Below are 15,179 nucleotides of genomic sequence, written 5' to 3'. Positions count from 1 at the left end.
ATAAAATTTTTGGAAAGCGTGTATAAAGGCCCCATTAAATCCGTATTTTTGAAGTACTAAGTCTAGATAATTCCAGGTTACGCTATCGAAAGCTTTATTGATATCCAGGCTTAAAAGGAGTACGGGATGTGATTTAATATTGGCGTCCTGAATTATGTTTGTTACTAGTCTAATGTTATCTGTAATTTGCCTGCCTGGAATAAAGCCTGAGGTATGGGGAAATCAAGGAAGGGATTATTGTTGCTAATCTGCTTATAGTCTACTAAAGATCTTAAGGTCATTATTAATAACTGAGATTGGTCTGTAATTTTCGGGTAAAGTGTGGTCTTATTTTGGTTTAGGGATTAGGGACATATTCGCTAAAAGCATCTCATCTGGAAAGTGGTCTCCTTTTAGAATCTTATTAAATAATTTGGTTAGGTAAGGGATTAATAGTTGGTGATATTGTTTGTAATAAAAGGAAGAAAATCCGTCAGGGCCCGGTGCAGAACCTTTTTAAGTGATTTAATGATTTGTAGTATTTCTTCATCTGTGCATGGAGCATTTAAAAGGTCAGTTTGTGAAGAGGATAGTGTGGGAAAAGGAATATTGTCTAACCAGGATATTGCAGAAGGTGAAATTGATGAAGAGGGTTTAGAGAGGAGCTCCGAATAGAATTTGGAAAAAATTGAAAGGATGTCTTGCGGATTAGTGACTAATTGATTGGTGTTATTTTTGAGTTTATATACATGAGTGGGTTTGATGGATTGATTTAATTTACGGGCAAACATTGATGAATAAGAATTACTTGAAAGGAAAAATTTAGCTTTTGACCAGCGGAGGGCTTTTTCTGCTTTAAAAGTAAGAATGGAGTCTAATTCATTGCGTTTTTGTGATATCATATTAAATGTATCTGAGTCATGTGAGATTGTGTGTACACTATATAATTTGTGGAGTTCCATTGTAAGAGTGTGAATTTTTGCCCATTTTTCTTTGTTAGCTTGAGCAGCCATCTTAATAAGGCGTCCTCTCAGTACTGCCTTATGAGCTAGCCAAAGGGTTGAAGGGGATACATCTGGTGTATTGTTTAAAGTAAAATAGTCTTTAATGGCTGAAGCTATTTCCTGTTGATTAGTAGGGTCAGCTAATAATGATTCATTGAGTCTCCAGGAGTAAGGTGTTGATGAAAGACCAATAAAATGTGTGTTGAGTATAGTAATCTGATGGTCTGACCAGGTGCAAGGAAGAATTGAAGCTTCATTGGAGTTAGCAATGATTATAGGGGTACACAAGATGTAATCCAAGCGTGAATATGATACATGAGGGTTTGAGTAAAAGGTATATTCACGTGCCCCTACATTCAAAGCCCTCCATGAATCTATGAGCTGCAACTCATTCATGTGTTTAGAGGTTGTCTTTGAAAATGCCTTTGAATTTAGATTACTTCGGCTGCGGTCTAAATTTGGTTGTGCTACTGAGTTAAAATCTCCACCCAGTATAATATGTGGAGAATGATAACGATGTAGCGTGTTAAAAAATTGTGTAAAGAATGTGGTTTGTGAGTCAAGTGGAGCATAGACATTAGCTATGGTTAGTTCTCTACCAGACAATATACCTTTGATAATAATGAATCTGCTGTCTTGATCTTTGTACACTTGCTGAACTTCAAGTGGGAGAGAATGGTGAATAAATACGGCAACTCCTTTTGTTTTAGAGGAAGATAAAGTAAAAAAGGATTGATTATAGGCTTTGTGAAAAAAATTTGGGTGTTTGTCTTTCTTAAAGTGAGTTTCTTGTAAAAGGATAATTTTTGCCTTTAATTTTTTGTATTGCAAAAAGGCTTTTTTCCTTTCATTGGGGGAGTTGAATCCTTGCACATTGTGTGATATAATTTTAATGGTCATTATGGTAGTTTTTTCTTAAGGTTCTATCAGAAAGTGATAGCATGTGTTGCAAAGAGTTGTAATCTATATCAATCTTGTTACCTTGGATTAACCAACCTAAGGCTGAACAGGTGCCCTTAATGTTGGTGAAAAAAATATATCTCTTAGTACCATTGAAAAAAACTGAGAATCTTAGAGTTGTACCATATTTCTTTTTAAATATAGAAATAATTATATCTTTGTGTAACATTATAAACAATTGTACCTTATATATATTATAGAAAAAGTGAGTGGGATTGGAAAGGACAACATTTTCCAACCGACTGAGAGAACGTGTGAGACCGCCCTGTCTCAGACTCAGTCTATTCACATCTTGTATCCGAAAATTGGATAAGAAAAAAATAAAAGTAATTATAAAAAAAGAAAAACATGTAGAGGGTTGGTGAAACAGATGCCATCTAGTAAAGCAAAGAACCTAGGTGTCCTTTTATGAAAGTGCGGTAAAATACCGCTTTTCAGTTCTCAGGCATTCTCAGAGGAGATCGCTCTCCTCTGAGTGCGTGTTTATGAAAGTGTGTAGATTGCTTCTCATGTTGAGTTGAGGAGCGATCTACAAACGCTGGGAACTCCTGAGAATGGCTCCTCTCACTGTAATCTCGTGTGATATAGCGGGATTACAGTATGAGGAATCATAAAATACAAAGTGTAACACAAATCAGCACACATTATTCCCCAACATATTAATAAAATAATAAAGTTAAATTCCCCCTACACAATATACATTAACCTAATTATAAAAAAAAATTGTTTTTATCAATATTTAAAGATCATACATGTCCCTATTTAAATGTGAATGGTGTATAGTAAATGAATGTAATGCACATATGTAATGCAGCTATACACCATTCATATAAATGCAAAATACATTTATAATCATTAAAAAAATAATTTTAATAAAGTATACAAGTATAAATATTTATTAATAAATTAAAATAAAATATATTTCATAATTGATAAACATAAAAATTGATAAACTGGTGCAATGCGAGAACACTGCGAATCCACTGTGGGTTCCCGCATCGCACCGACTCACATGTCAGTTCACACTGCCATATGCGAATCGCTGGGGAGTGTCAATACATTGTTAAGGACACCCCCAGTTCAGCTTGCATATCGCACTGCGAACTGACAGTCCGGACATGCGATCCGATTCTGGTCCGAACAGAAAAAAGGGTCCTGTGCGTGTTTGCACCGAATGCGGTGCGATATCAGCCATACTATCTGTACAGCTGATATCGAAACGCACAGACATCGCATGTAATGTGAATGGCAGTGTGCTGCGAATTACATGCGATGCCTGTGCGATGTCCGGCATCGCACAAGTGTGAACTGGGCCTAAAAGTTAACACCCCCAAATCAGTTCGCATATCGCAGTGTGATCTGCAAACTCGGACGGTAATCGAATCGCATGGGTGTGAACACCCATGCGATCCGATTCCTGCACCATTACATAGTTCGCACTGCGATCTGTGAAATGATCTGGGGGTGTCATTAACTTTACATTGACACCCGCAGTGGTGCGCAGATGTCAATGTAGGTGCGATGTGAAAACCCACTTAGGAATCACGCTGGTTCACGCATTGCACAAGTGTGAATCCAGCCAGAGACGTGAACATCTAAAAAAAAAAAAATATACATATATCTATATATATATAATACATATATAATATATATATCTATCTATATATATATTATATATATATATATGTAAAAATATATATAATAGATGTATCTATATATAGATATATCTATAGATAGATATAGTCTATATATATCAATAAATATCTATTTATCTATCTATATATATCTATATATAGATATATACATATCTATATCTATATCTATATCTATATCTATACGTATATATATATATATATATATATATATATATATATATATATATATATATATATATATATATATATATATATATATATATATATATATATATATATATATATATATATATATATATATATACACACTATAAATTTCACCAGTTTCACGCTTCTCACTCTGATTCTCCACTTCTGAAATGGTGAATCAGAAAGTGAGAATTCTGTCACAGATCGCCAGTGAGGTGCTGGCCGTTTCTGTGAAGTCAGTTACAAATTCTCACTGTGCTGAGATAATCAGCGGAGAACATGTTCTCCGCTGATTATCTCAGTTTCATAAACTGGTTATGAGCTGAGATCAGCGGTGAGACTCGGGATCGCTGCTGATCTCAGTTTCATAAAAGGACACCCTAAAGTTTCTCCATTGTGGTGTAAAATGGGTAACGACTGAGAGGGGGTGATTCATGTTGACATGTGGGCAAACGGCCACTATTAAAAGATGTTATAAGAATAATTGTGCAAAAAAAGAAAAAAAAGTTAGAATAGACACAAATTACAGAAACTAATCCTAAAGAACTGACGTGTTTTTTTTTTTTTTTTTCCTTTCCCTTTCCCCTCCCTATTCCCCTCCTCCCTTCTCTCTCTCTCTTCCCTCTTCCTTTCTCCCCTACCACAACTCCCTTCTTCTTTTCTCACCTCCTATGGAGGAACCTTCCTTCTTACCGGGAAAAATAACCATATTAAATATCAATAACAGATTATTAGTTGTTAATCTATGAGCATTAATATCTAGTATAAGTAAACATTACAGGAAGATTATATTATCCTAATGTTTGTGGAAAATCCGCAATGTTCAACATGAACACAAGATGGTAGTGTTGTTGATTTTATAAGTGCTGTATTAATAGCAAAAAAAAAAGAAAAGAAGAGGTGAGCAAAGTGCAGTCTCAGTTCCAGGTTAAGGCTGAAGGTGTCAGCATTGAGATCCTTATGTGATAATGAAAACAGTTTAATTTGCTAAAGGAGAATGAGGTAATTATATAGATCAGAACAAATAAATTCCGCCTGAGATTGTAGAACATGAAGTATTCTATGACCCATAAAAACTAGAGTATAAATTCTCAAAACAGAAGAAACAGCAAAAAAGAAAAAAAAAACTTTGAACCTGCAATAAGAAATCCAAGAGGGATTAATATATCAGAGATAAGTGTTCATTATCAAAAAAAACATCTTGCAAGAATAGAGTTAAATAGGACTCCATGGTCCTGCTTATTTGTCTTGATCTGCGTCTGTCTCTGTGAGAAGGGGTGTTCCAGATCGGGGCTTGTCTGGGTGTAGATGGGGTGCGAGGAAGATTATCGAGGCTCCAAAGACCTAGTTTAACCAGGATATCTTGACCTTCTGGAATAGAGGTGGTGACATATGTAGTGCCATTGTGTGGGATGATCAGTTTGAATGGAAAACCCCATCTGTATCTGATTCTGGCCGTGGAGAGAATAGTAGTGATTTCCTTCATTTTCCTACGTCTGTCCAGAGTGGCTTGAGATATATCCGGGTATAACTGCAAATGTATTCCTTCTAGGGTAATATTCCTGAGACCCCTTGCTGCCCTCATTATCTCTTCCTTTACTAAAAAGTCTTTCATACAAAGGATTATATCGCGGGGGGGTTTGTCAGGGGGGGTTTAGCTCTTAGAGCCCGGTGTATGCGGTCGCACGTGAAGGATTGAGGGTTTTGTTCTGGTAATAGCATCAGGAAAAGATTAGTGGTGTATGCTGGTAAATCTGTGATAGATTCTGGGGCGCCTCTTATCCTGATATTATTTCTTCTATTTCTATTATCCAAATCCTCCACGTGTGCCTGTAATTGCGTGAAGATAGATTTTCATGTTCTCTGGATAATTCATTAAAAGAAATTGCAAGTTCATCATGTTTATTTTTAAGTAAATCTGTGCAAGAGCCCAGGGCTGCTATCTCTTGTGACAATGTGGAGGTGGATTTTTGCAGTTCAGATTGAAATTTAGTGAGTAATTTAGTGCAGAGCACATCTAGTCTAATATCCAGTTCAGCTTTAGAAAGAGGGGTGTACTCACTGTTTTCTGTCAATAAGTCTTTGGGATCAGAAGTGCCAGGGTTTTGCATCATTTCTTCAGCAGGGGAGAGAGACTCTGTTACATGAGGCAGGGAGCCGGCGCCATCTTGTGACACGCTGCCTCGTAATGTGGATCTCCTGCGGTGCTGTGTAGTGGCTTTCTGAAGCCCACCTCTCCTTCCTCTCCTCGGTGCAGGCATGCACTATAATTTTTGTGCAGGGATGCCGGTTTTTTAAGCTGCTTTCAGGCTTAATTGATCCCGTTTTCGGTGGCCGTTTGCCCTGGTCGGACGGAGCTCAGCTCAGCTACGTCCGCTCCTCTCCATGTCGCGCATGCGCCCCCTACCCCTTGCAGTTTTGAGGGGGGAAGGGGGGTTTAATATGAGCAATGCAAGGGTAATTTACTCGATCAATGTGAAGACAAAAGGGGAAAAACAGAAGCGCCTTTAAGTGTAGACACATCACATCTCCTCCCCAGTGACATCACCACGCTGACGGTGCGGCCCAAAGAGCATTCCAGCCCTCGACCCTGATGACAGATGGTCTCGGCCAGCTCCATGTCTTTGTCAGTGCTGAACATCCAGACTTTTCCAGTATCCCCTGCTGTGCCATTCCATGGGGTTTTATCATTGATGAGCTTTTTTTTTTACATTATGTGAGTTGCTACAATTATGAGCTTATTATTATTATTATACAGGATTTATATAGCGCCGACAGTTTACGCAGCGCTTTACAACATTAGGGCAGACAGTACAAGTACAATACAATTCAATACAGGAGGAATCAGAGGGCCCTGCTCGTTAGAGCTTACAATCTAGGAGGGAGGGTCAAGTTATACAAAAGGGTAATAGCTGTGGGGGATGAGCTAATGGAGAAAATAGTGCAGTTGTTAGATGGAGGCAGGATAGGCTTCTCTGAAGAGGAAAGTTTTCAGGGATCGCCTAAAAGTGGATACATTTGGAGACAGTCTGACAGATTGGGGTAGGGAATTCCAGAGGATGGGCGAGGCTCGGGAGAAGTCCTGGAGGCGGATATGGGAGGAGGTGATGAGGGAGCTAGAGAGCAGGAGGTCTTGGGAGGAACGGAGATGACGATTAGGTTGGTATTTTGAGACTAGGTTAGTGATGTAGCTGGGGGCAGAGTTGTGGATGGCTTTGTAACTTATTGTTAGTATTTTGAATTTAATTCGTTGGGCGAGTGGTAGCCAATGGAGAGATTGGCAGAGAGGGGTAGCAGACACTGAGCGGTTTGTAAGGTGGATGAGTCTGGCAGCAGCATTCATGATGGACTGAAGGGGGGATAGTCTATTTAAAGGTAAGCCAATGAGGAGGGAGTTGCAGTAGTCGAGGCGAGAGATAACCAGGGAGTGAATCAGGAGCTTTGTGGTTTCATTGGTTAGAAAGGGACGTAGTTTAGAGATGTTGCGGAGGTTGAGGCGGTAAGCTTTGGAAAGTGATTGGATGTGGGGCCGAAAGGAAAGTTCAGAATCCAGGATAACACCTAGTACCCTGACATGTGGGGATGGGTGGATGGTTGTGCCATTGCTCTCGACAGAGAAGTCAGGGGAAGAGGCACGTGGGGGAGGAAATATTATAAGCTCGGTTTTGGACAAGTTGAGTTTGAGGAAGTGGTGTGACATCCATACAGATATGTCGGTTAGTAAGTTAGTGATGCGTGAGGAGACTGATGGAGTGAGTTGAGGGGTGGAGAGATAGATTTGTGTGTCATCAGCATAGAAATGATATTGAAAGCTGTGAGAGGCTATCAGCTGACCCAGCGAAGAGGTGTAGCTTATTAAACTATATTAGTCTACACTTGGGGGAGGGGGGGGGGTTGGGATGCAAGTAGCTGGTCTTGCCTAGGGCACAAAATAGTCTGGCAGAGGCCCTGCTGACAGCATCTCTGTCATTTCAGAATTCAAAAATTGTTGGAAAAGCAGAGTTCTGCCCCCCTAGCAAAAAAATTAAAGTCAGCAGCTACACATACTGTAGGTACTGTATTAGGACACTTACCTGTCCTGGAATCCAGCGATGTCGGTGCCCCAGCCAATGTTTCCATTGGCTCTCAGGTGGCCCTGGAGGGGGAGAGGAGTCAGATAAGAGGAGCTTCCACTTTTGGGTAGAGTATGCTGTCCAGTTCTGGGCACCAGTCCTCAGGAAGGATGTACTGGAAATGGAGCGAGTACAAAGAAGGGCAACAAAGCTAATAAAGGGTCTGGAGGATCTTAGTTATGAGGAAAGGTTGTGAGCACTGAACTTATTCTCTCTGGAGAAGAGACGCTTGAGAGGGGATATGATTTCAATTTACAAATACTGTACTGGTGACCCCACAATAGGGATACAACTTTTTCACGGAAGAGAGTTTAATAAGACACATGGCCACTCATTACAATTAGAAGAAAAGAGGTTTAACCTTAAACTACGTAGAGGGTTCTCATTTAATCACACACATAGGTTGGATTTGATGGACTTGTGTCTTTTTTCAACCTCACCTACTTTGTAATTATGTAACACAGCCCACAGAAGAGACAGACAATGACCTGATTTACTAAAGGAGTAGAGCATGCTCACTTTCAATTTTCATTTATCTTAGTGAATGAGGCGAAACAAGCTATGCAAAGAAAACCTAATCGCGAACAAACATTTAAAAACAACTTGGCTTTTTTTCTCACAGATCATTGGATGATAGAACTCAGCACAACTTCACCTTATTTAGTAGGCAAAGCAAAAATGACTTTTGCAAAGAGAAAAGTGACAGCTGAATGTATGAATGAGGTCCAGTTGTGTTCAATTCTCCAACCGTAAAAATCCATTTTATTTTCAAAAACTCCTTGCACGTGATTCTGTAATTCTTTGGAAACAAATTTCCACTTTTGCTTCACCCCGTTCTCAAAGATAAATGAAAAAAAAAAAAAAGTGAACATGTTCTTCTCCTTTAGTAAATCATCCTCGGAGGAAACATTCCATCCTGTCCGGTGAGTGTCACTTTACACTGACTAACAGCTAAACATTAAGAGCTTTCTAAGTCACAATGACTCTACAATGACTCTACAAGTATGAAATCATTAAATAAATGATATTATATTCTGCTCTATGTACAAAAAACTGCTAATAGAAAGTAAGGACTATACTGTGGTTACAATCTAGGTTAGTAGTACATAGACACGTGTGAATGTATAATATGGAAAGGAGTAAATAGAAGATCTGGTCTTACCTTCCTGCTCTGCAGTCTCCTCGCTCTGTGTTCATCAGTCACAGTGATCGGCATTATATATATATAGAGGAAGAACACAAGTCACATGGAATGTGGAAGGAGCTGCAGAGTTTATCTTGACTAAGCATTACGTCAATACATTGTATAGATACTTTGTACTGATATATTGTATACATTCCCAACATCACAAATCTCAATTGTATTGAATATCACATAATTACATAACCATTTTATGATTAAAAGGTTTTGTGTATTTTTTCAAAATCAATTAATCGTGTTTAAAGGAGAAGTCCAGCCTGAGCTCGTTTGGCTGGGCTTCTCCTCTGGGTCACAGGAGTAGGGCCGAAAGAACTAATCGATTAATGGACAACTAATCGATTATCAAAAAGAGAGCAAGCGTGCAAACAACAAGGAGATGGGACTTTAAATGAAGCACATGCTTGCAAGTCAATAAATTGGTGGATTAGTAAAGCATTTTAATAAATCATTTACAATGTTTAGTAGATCATATTCAATAAATAACCTACAATTCACTATATCCAATCATATCCAATAAATAACCTACAATTCACTATATCCAATCATATTCAATAAATAACCTACAATTCACTATATCCAATCATATCCAATAAATAACCTACAATTCACTATATCCAATCATATTCAATAAATAACCTACAATTCACTATAACCAATCATATTCAATAAATAACCTACAATTTGAATCAATATTCAAAACGATTGAAAATGGTAGTAACACTGGTAACAGAATATTATTTGATAAGTACAGGTCCACCAATATCATATAGAAATACACATACCGTATTTATCGGCGTATAACACGCACTCTTTTCCCCTTAAAATCAGGGGAAAATCGCGGGTGCGTGTTATACGCCGATCCCCTGCGATCCTGAGCTTCAAAATCGCCGACCGCGATTTGAAAATGGCGCCGCCGGCGCCGAAATACACAGCGCCGGTCCTCGGCTCTTCTCGGCCACTTTCGGCTTCACTCGAGAGCCGCCCGGTTCGGATAGCTCCGCTCACAGTCACGCCCATCCCGGGCAGGACTACGAGTGGAGCCGAAAGTGAACGAGAGCCGACGAGAAGAGCCGAGGTCCGGCTCTGTGTATTTTGGCGCCAGCGGCGCCATTTTCAAATGGCGGTCTGCGATTTTGAAGCTCAGGATCGCAGGGGATCACAGGATTTTCAAACTGCGAGCTGCAAGGCTGCACTGGGGCAAGGCTGCACTGAGGCAAGGCTGCACTGGGATAAGGCTGCACTGGGGCAAGGCTGCACTGGGATAAGGCTGCACTGGGGCAAGGCTGCACTGGGGCAAGGCTGCACTGCGATAAGGCTGCACTGGGGCAAGGCTGCACTGCGATAAGGCTGCACTGGGGCAAGGCTGCAATGGACACTGGGGAAGGCTGCACTGACAAGGCTGCACTGACATGGCTGCACTGACATGGCTGCACTGACATGGCTGCACTGACATGGCTGCACTGGGGCAAGGCTGCACTGAGAAGGCTGCAATGATGGGCATTTAAATGTAAGTTTTTTTCCCTTAAACTTCCCTCCTAAAAGTTTTTTTTCCCTTAAAATTCCACCTAAACTTGGGGTGCGTGTTATACGCCGGTGCGTGTTATACGCCGATAAATACGGTATATTGCAAGGTAGTGCCTGCATGGTCTCTGGCCTCAATGTTCCTGTCATGAAGGGGAAATCATGGGATATAAGAAGTAGGTACATAAGGGCGACATCTAGTATCTCGACGCATTTCGTGGCTCTGGGCCACTCATCAGGAGCAGGACCGCAGTAATTCTGAAATTACAAATAAGTAAATGGTCGAATATAACCAACATGAATGCAGAAGGGGTAAATGGAACCCCCTCGGAATGCATGTTTATTCACTATAAACCATGTGTTTGGCCATCCAGGAACATTGCCACCAGGAGCTGCGGCGGGTAGCCCAGCGGCGGCAACCAGAACAAGCACCATCCAGGGAGACACAGAACCGTAGGGCACTCTTGTGAAATTAATTTATTGCTATTTTCATAATCGATTAATCGGCTAGTAACATAATGGGGTTAAAAAAACAAAAAATTAGGTACGGCGCATGCGCGGGGCTCTCAAAATGGCCGCGATTGCCTAGAGCTCCGCTCCCTCACGAAACGACGGTGCCCATAGCACTTTCCTCCGCGCACGGACAGACCCCAAAACACAGGGAGACAATCTCCAAGGTCCCGGCTACACCCCCATATGATCAGGGCTCCGGTAAAAGACAACCTGTGGCCGCAATTAGAAAAAGCATGAACGGCTGGGACACCCAAGATGGCCGCCACAACACAGGCACAGCAACAGACACAGGATCTCTGCTTCTCAGGACAGGCGGACTACAGGTCAGAGCAACCCCACATCCCACTTCAATTCACTCCAGGAAGGCAAACGGATACCCACCTATCCTCACCCCCTCACCAGCTTCCACAGAATCCCTCATAGACCGTCCTCTAAATGACTATTCTCTATCTCCCAAGGAATCTAACACAGGGCACACAGGCTATTCTCCTCAGCACACCCCGGCCAGTGAACATGCCTTCCACATGGACACAATCTTCCACAGATTCTCTGATCTCCTGGACAAGGGGCTGGCACAAACGGCTGCTAAAATCACAGGGGATCTCAAGGCTGACTTTATCAATTTGGGAGCCCGGATCGACACGATCGAACACAAAGTTGAAGAAACTATTGCTATCACTAACCAAAACTCTCAGCACATCTGCAAAGTGCAAGATCAACTCGACCTAGCCATGGCTCACATTGACAAACTTGAGAATAGGTCAAGGCGATACAATATCAGAATTCGTGGCCTACCAGAAACGATACAGAATATTCCAGAAGCAGTACAAGACCTGATTAAACATCTAATCCCTAGCATCCCCTCTCACCGCCTAGAACTGGACAGGGCCCACAGAGCCCTGGGGCCCCCCAGAAAATATGGTACCCCAAGAGATGTTATTGCCAAGCCTCACCATTACACAGTGAAAGAGGAAGTGATGAGACAGGCCAGGTCCGTTCACACAGTGATGTGCATGGGTCACCAAATGCAGATTTTTGCAGATCTCTCACCCTCCACGATCCAGAGGAGGAGATCATTGAAACCCCTGCTTCTCACTTTCAACCAAAGAGACATAAAGTACAGGTGGGCCTTCCCGTTCGCGGTTAAGTTTTCCGTTAAGAGGAAACAATATGCTTTCTCATCCCTCCCAGAAGGAGAAAAACTCCTCTTACACCTGAAAATCATCTCCCAGGAAGCCAAAATGGACACAACCAATGCCGGAGTCAACTCTAACAAACGACCGACCCCCACCAGCCCTCAATCTCCCTTGTGGTCCACAGGAAAAGCTAAGAAGGCCAAAGACAACAACCCAACTTGAAACCAGTGATGAACTGGATTTCTTCTTTCACATCCCGGGTGTGAAGCAGGGACCAGAATAATTATTCCCCCAACTGTGGGGGGTCCCTCGTGCCTATGTACTTAGGCACGCTAGTCACCCGGGCACCGGTTACTGATTTTTCAGTTATTTTATTTTTCTGTTTTTTGTAATTTTTTCCATTGAATTCATTCATCGCAGTGAACGCTGATCACAAGCAGCTACACCTCTCCAGAAGGTTGGATATTCTATCCCCACACTGCTCCAGGGAGTACTTTAACCTTTCAGTAAGAGAAAACCTGACTGGTTCCCCCAATGGACGCTCTGCTGAGATAGAGAGGGGACTTGGGAGTTAGGGGGGAGGGGAACATGCACTTGGGGGAGGTGAAGGGTCTATAGACAGTTAAGCTGCCAGATGCTGTGATATGCTCACATGAGGATATTTTCTACCTTAGAGGTTCACGTTTTTTTAAAGGGCATCCAGTTTCGTGACGGACCACTTGCGCACCTACCTAACCCTTAGACACCCGTTGGTCTCTGAGGGTTAGGCCGTCTGAGCCTGGATGGGCCAGACATTGTCTGATTCCTTTCAGAAGGACATGCGGGGTTTCTCCTTCCCCGTGTCCTTTCTTTCTTTTCTAGGAGACCTTTACTATCCTTTTCTGTTCTTCCCCCCCTCCCTCCCGCTCACAATAATACACCTAACTGCATCTTGTATTTCAGATATCACTTGAATCACCAAGAAAGTGCCTGCTCAACACCCACCACAATGGAACAATGACCATCACGCTATCGTCCAAATGACAACACATCTAAGGGTAAGTGAGGGCTGTTTACGCTGCATTTCGCTCCTTCTGCTCCATGGCTGACGGCCCCATAGCTGAACTACATATAGCGTCACACAATGTTCAGGGACTCAACTCCCCGATTAAGAGGAGAAAAGTTCTTGACTATTACAAACATCTCCAGCTAGACGTTATCATGCTGCAAGAAACACATTTCCCATCCAGGTATAGCCCTAAGTTTCTTCACCCACACTTCCCACAGTTCTTCTTAGCGGGCGCAAACAACAAAACCAAGGGAGTTGCAATCTTAATCTCCAAAAACCATAAATTTGTGAAAATCTCTGAGCAAGCTGACCCAGAGGGCAGGTTTCTCCTGGTTAAGGGCACGGTGGGAGACCATCTGTATTCACTGGTCTCCTATTATGCACCGAATAGAGGACAAGCTAAATTTTTGACTCACTCTTGCACATCCTCGCTCAGAAACTGGAGGGGACGATCATTTTTGGCGGAGATTCGAATGCAGTATTCGATCAGGGGTTGGATAAGTCTAAACCGCCACGGTCTCAACTAACACGTCCCACCAAAGAAAGTCTCAGAATCGCAAAGGCGATACATGCACATGGTCTGTCAGACACTTGGAGGGAACTCAATCCTAACAAGCGAGACTTCACCCACTATTCTTCCCCTCACAACACTTACGCGAGGATCGATCACATCCTAACCCAGTGGTGTATTTAGGTTTTGTGCTGCCCTAGGTCTGACTAAGCTCGTGCACCCCCTAATTTGAATATGACCCACCCCTTCCTGTCAAGGCCACAGCTCTTCCTTTTTAAGATCCGCCCTGTCATCTTCATGGGAAGAGGACAGAGGGACACCACAGGAGGAGGACAGAGAGGGATGCCGCATTTTTTCATTTGGGGGGTAAGGGGATATGTGCTGGGTGCTTTGGGAGGGGAGGATCAGACCCCCCCCCCCCCACTAGCACATATCCTCTCCCCTCTCAAAGCACCCAGCACATATCCCCTTACCCCCCCTCCCCTCATCCATGTGTGCATCTGTTATCTGCCCCCCTTCCCGGTTACTGTGTCCCCCTCCACTGTAAACTATACACAGACCTCAGACCGGCAGCGTGGCTTTTGCACTGAAGTCGTGTCCCTCCTCTGTGGCTCCTCCTCCTCCTGACTGTGTACACTAGAACATTAGAGCCGAGAAGGAGGAGGAGCCGAGGAGTGTGTGGCTGACAGTGGGGAGAGAGGTGGTGGCTGCTACGAAAAGCTGATCGGCGCTTGTGGGACCCCGGGTGGCAGATGTCCTGGGTGCCCACGCTAGCGCACCCTGTATGGCCAGTTACCGAAGCTCAGTGCCGGAACTTGTTGTGGGCTCCGGGACAGTGGCGTCACTAGGTTTGGTGTCACCTGGTGCGGTAAAAATTGTGTCCCCCCCCCTTAATTTTTGGGCTGGAGGCCCAGCGTTGGAGCTCATTTTGGCAGTCAATAAGGCCTAGAGGATATCAGGTTAGGCACTTCCTAATAGCTCAGACCCTGGGAACAGTAATGGATAATGGCCAACAGGCTCTCTTACCAGACCCGGTGAAACTGCAACAGTGATCCCTCCGGCTGGACGTTCGCTCACTCTGGGTTGCTGTCTCTAGTCAGTAGTGTAGCATGTCTGTACCCCAGCAGTGGCTTCATCTTTCTCCCCCTCTGGTGGTGCAGATACAGCGTGGCTCTCTATTTGGTGGTGCGGTAAAAGTGTGGCTCTCACTGGTGGCGTGGCTCCCTGTCTGGTGGTGCAGGTACAGAGTGGCTCTCTGTTGGTGCAGGAACAGCATGGCTCTCTCTATGGTGGTGCGGGTACAGCGTGGCTCTCTCTCTGGTGGTGTGAGTACAGCGTGGCTCTCTGGTG

At 42.9% G+C, this 15,179-nt stretch overlaps 1 protein-coding gene across 1 annotated transcript in view; it reads right to left on the bottom strand.

Annotated features, from left to right (window-relative positions):
• The window catches only part of LOC141105622 (C-type lectin domain family 2 member E-like), a 68,153-nt gene extending 59,057 nt beyond the window's left edge, over window positions 1–9,096 (bottom strand). The window contains exon 1 of the mRNA XM_073595579.1: window positions 9,062–9,096. The gene's annotated coding sequence lies outside the window, so the exon portion shown is untranslated. The remainder of the gene's footprint in view (window positions 1–9,061) is intronic.
• Window positions 9,097–15,179: the final 6,083 nt, after the last annotated feature.

This window comes from Aquarana catesbeiana, linkage group LG08, assembly GCF_042186555.1.
Source record: "Aquarana catesbeiana isolate 2022-GZ linkage group LG08, ASM4218655v1, whole genome shotgun sequence".
NCBI classification, from domain to species: domain Eukaryota; kingdom Metazoa; phylum Chordata; class Amphibia; order Anura; family Ranidae; genus Aquarana; species Aquarana catesbeiana.
Note: the sequence above shows the minus strand (reverse complement) of the source record. Positions and strands in the feature narration are given on the sequence as shown.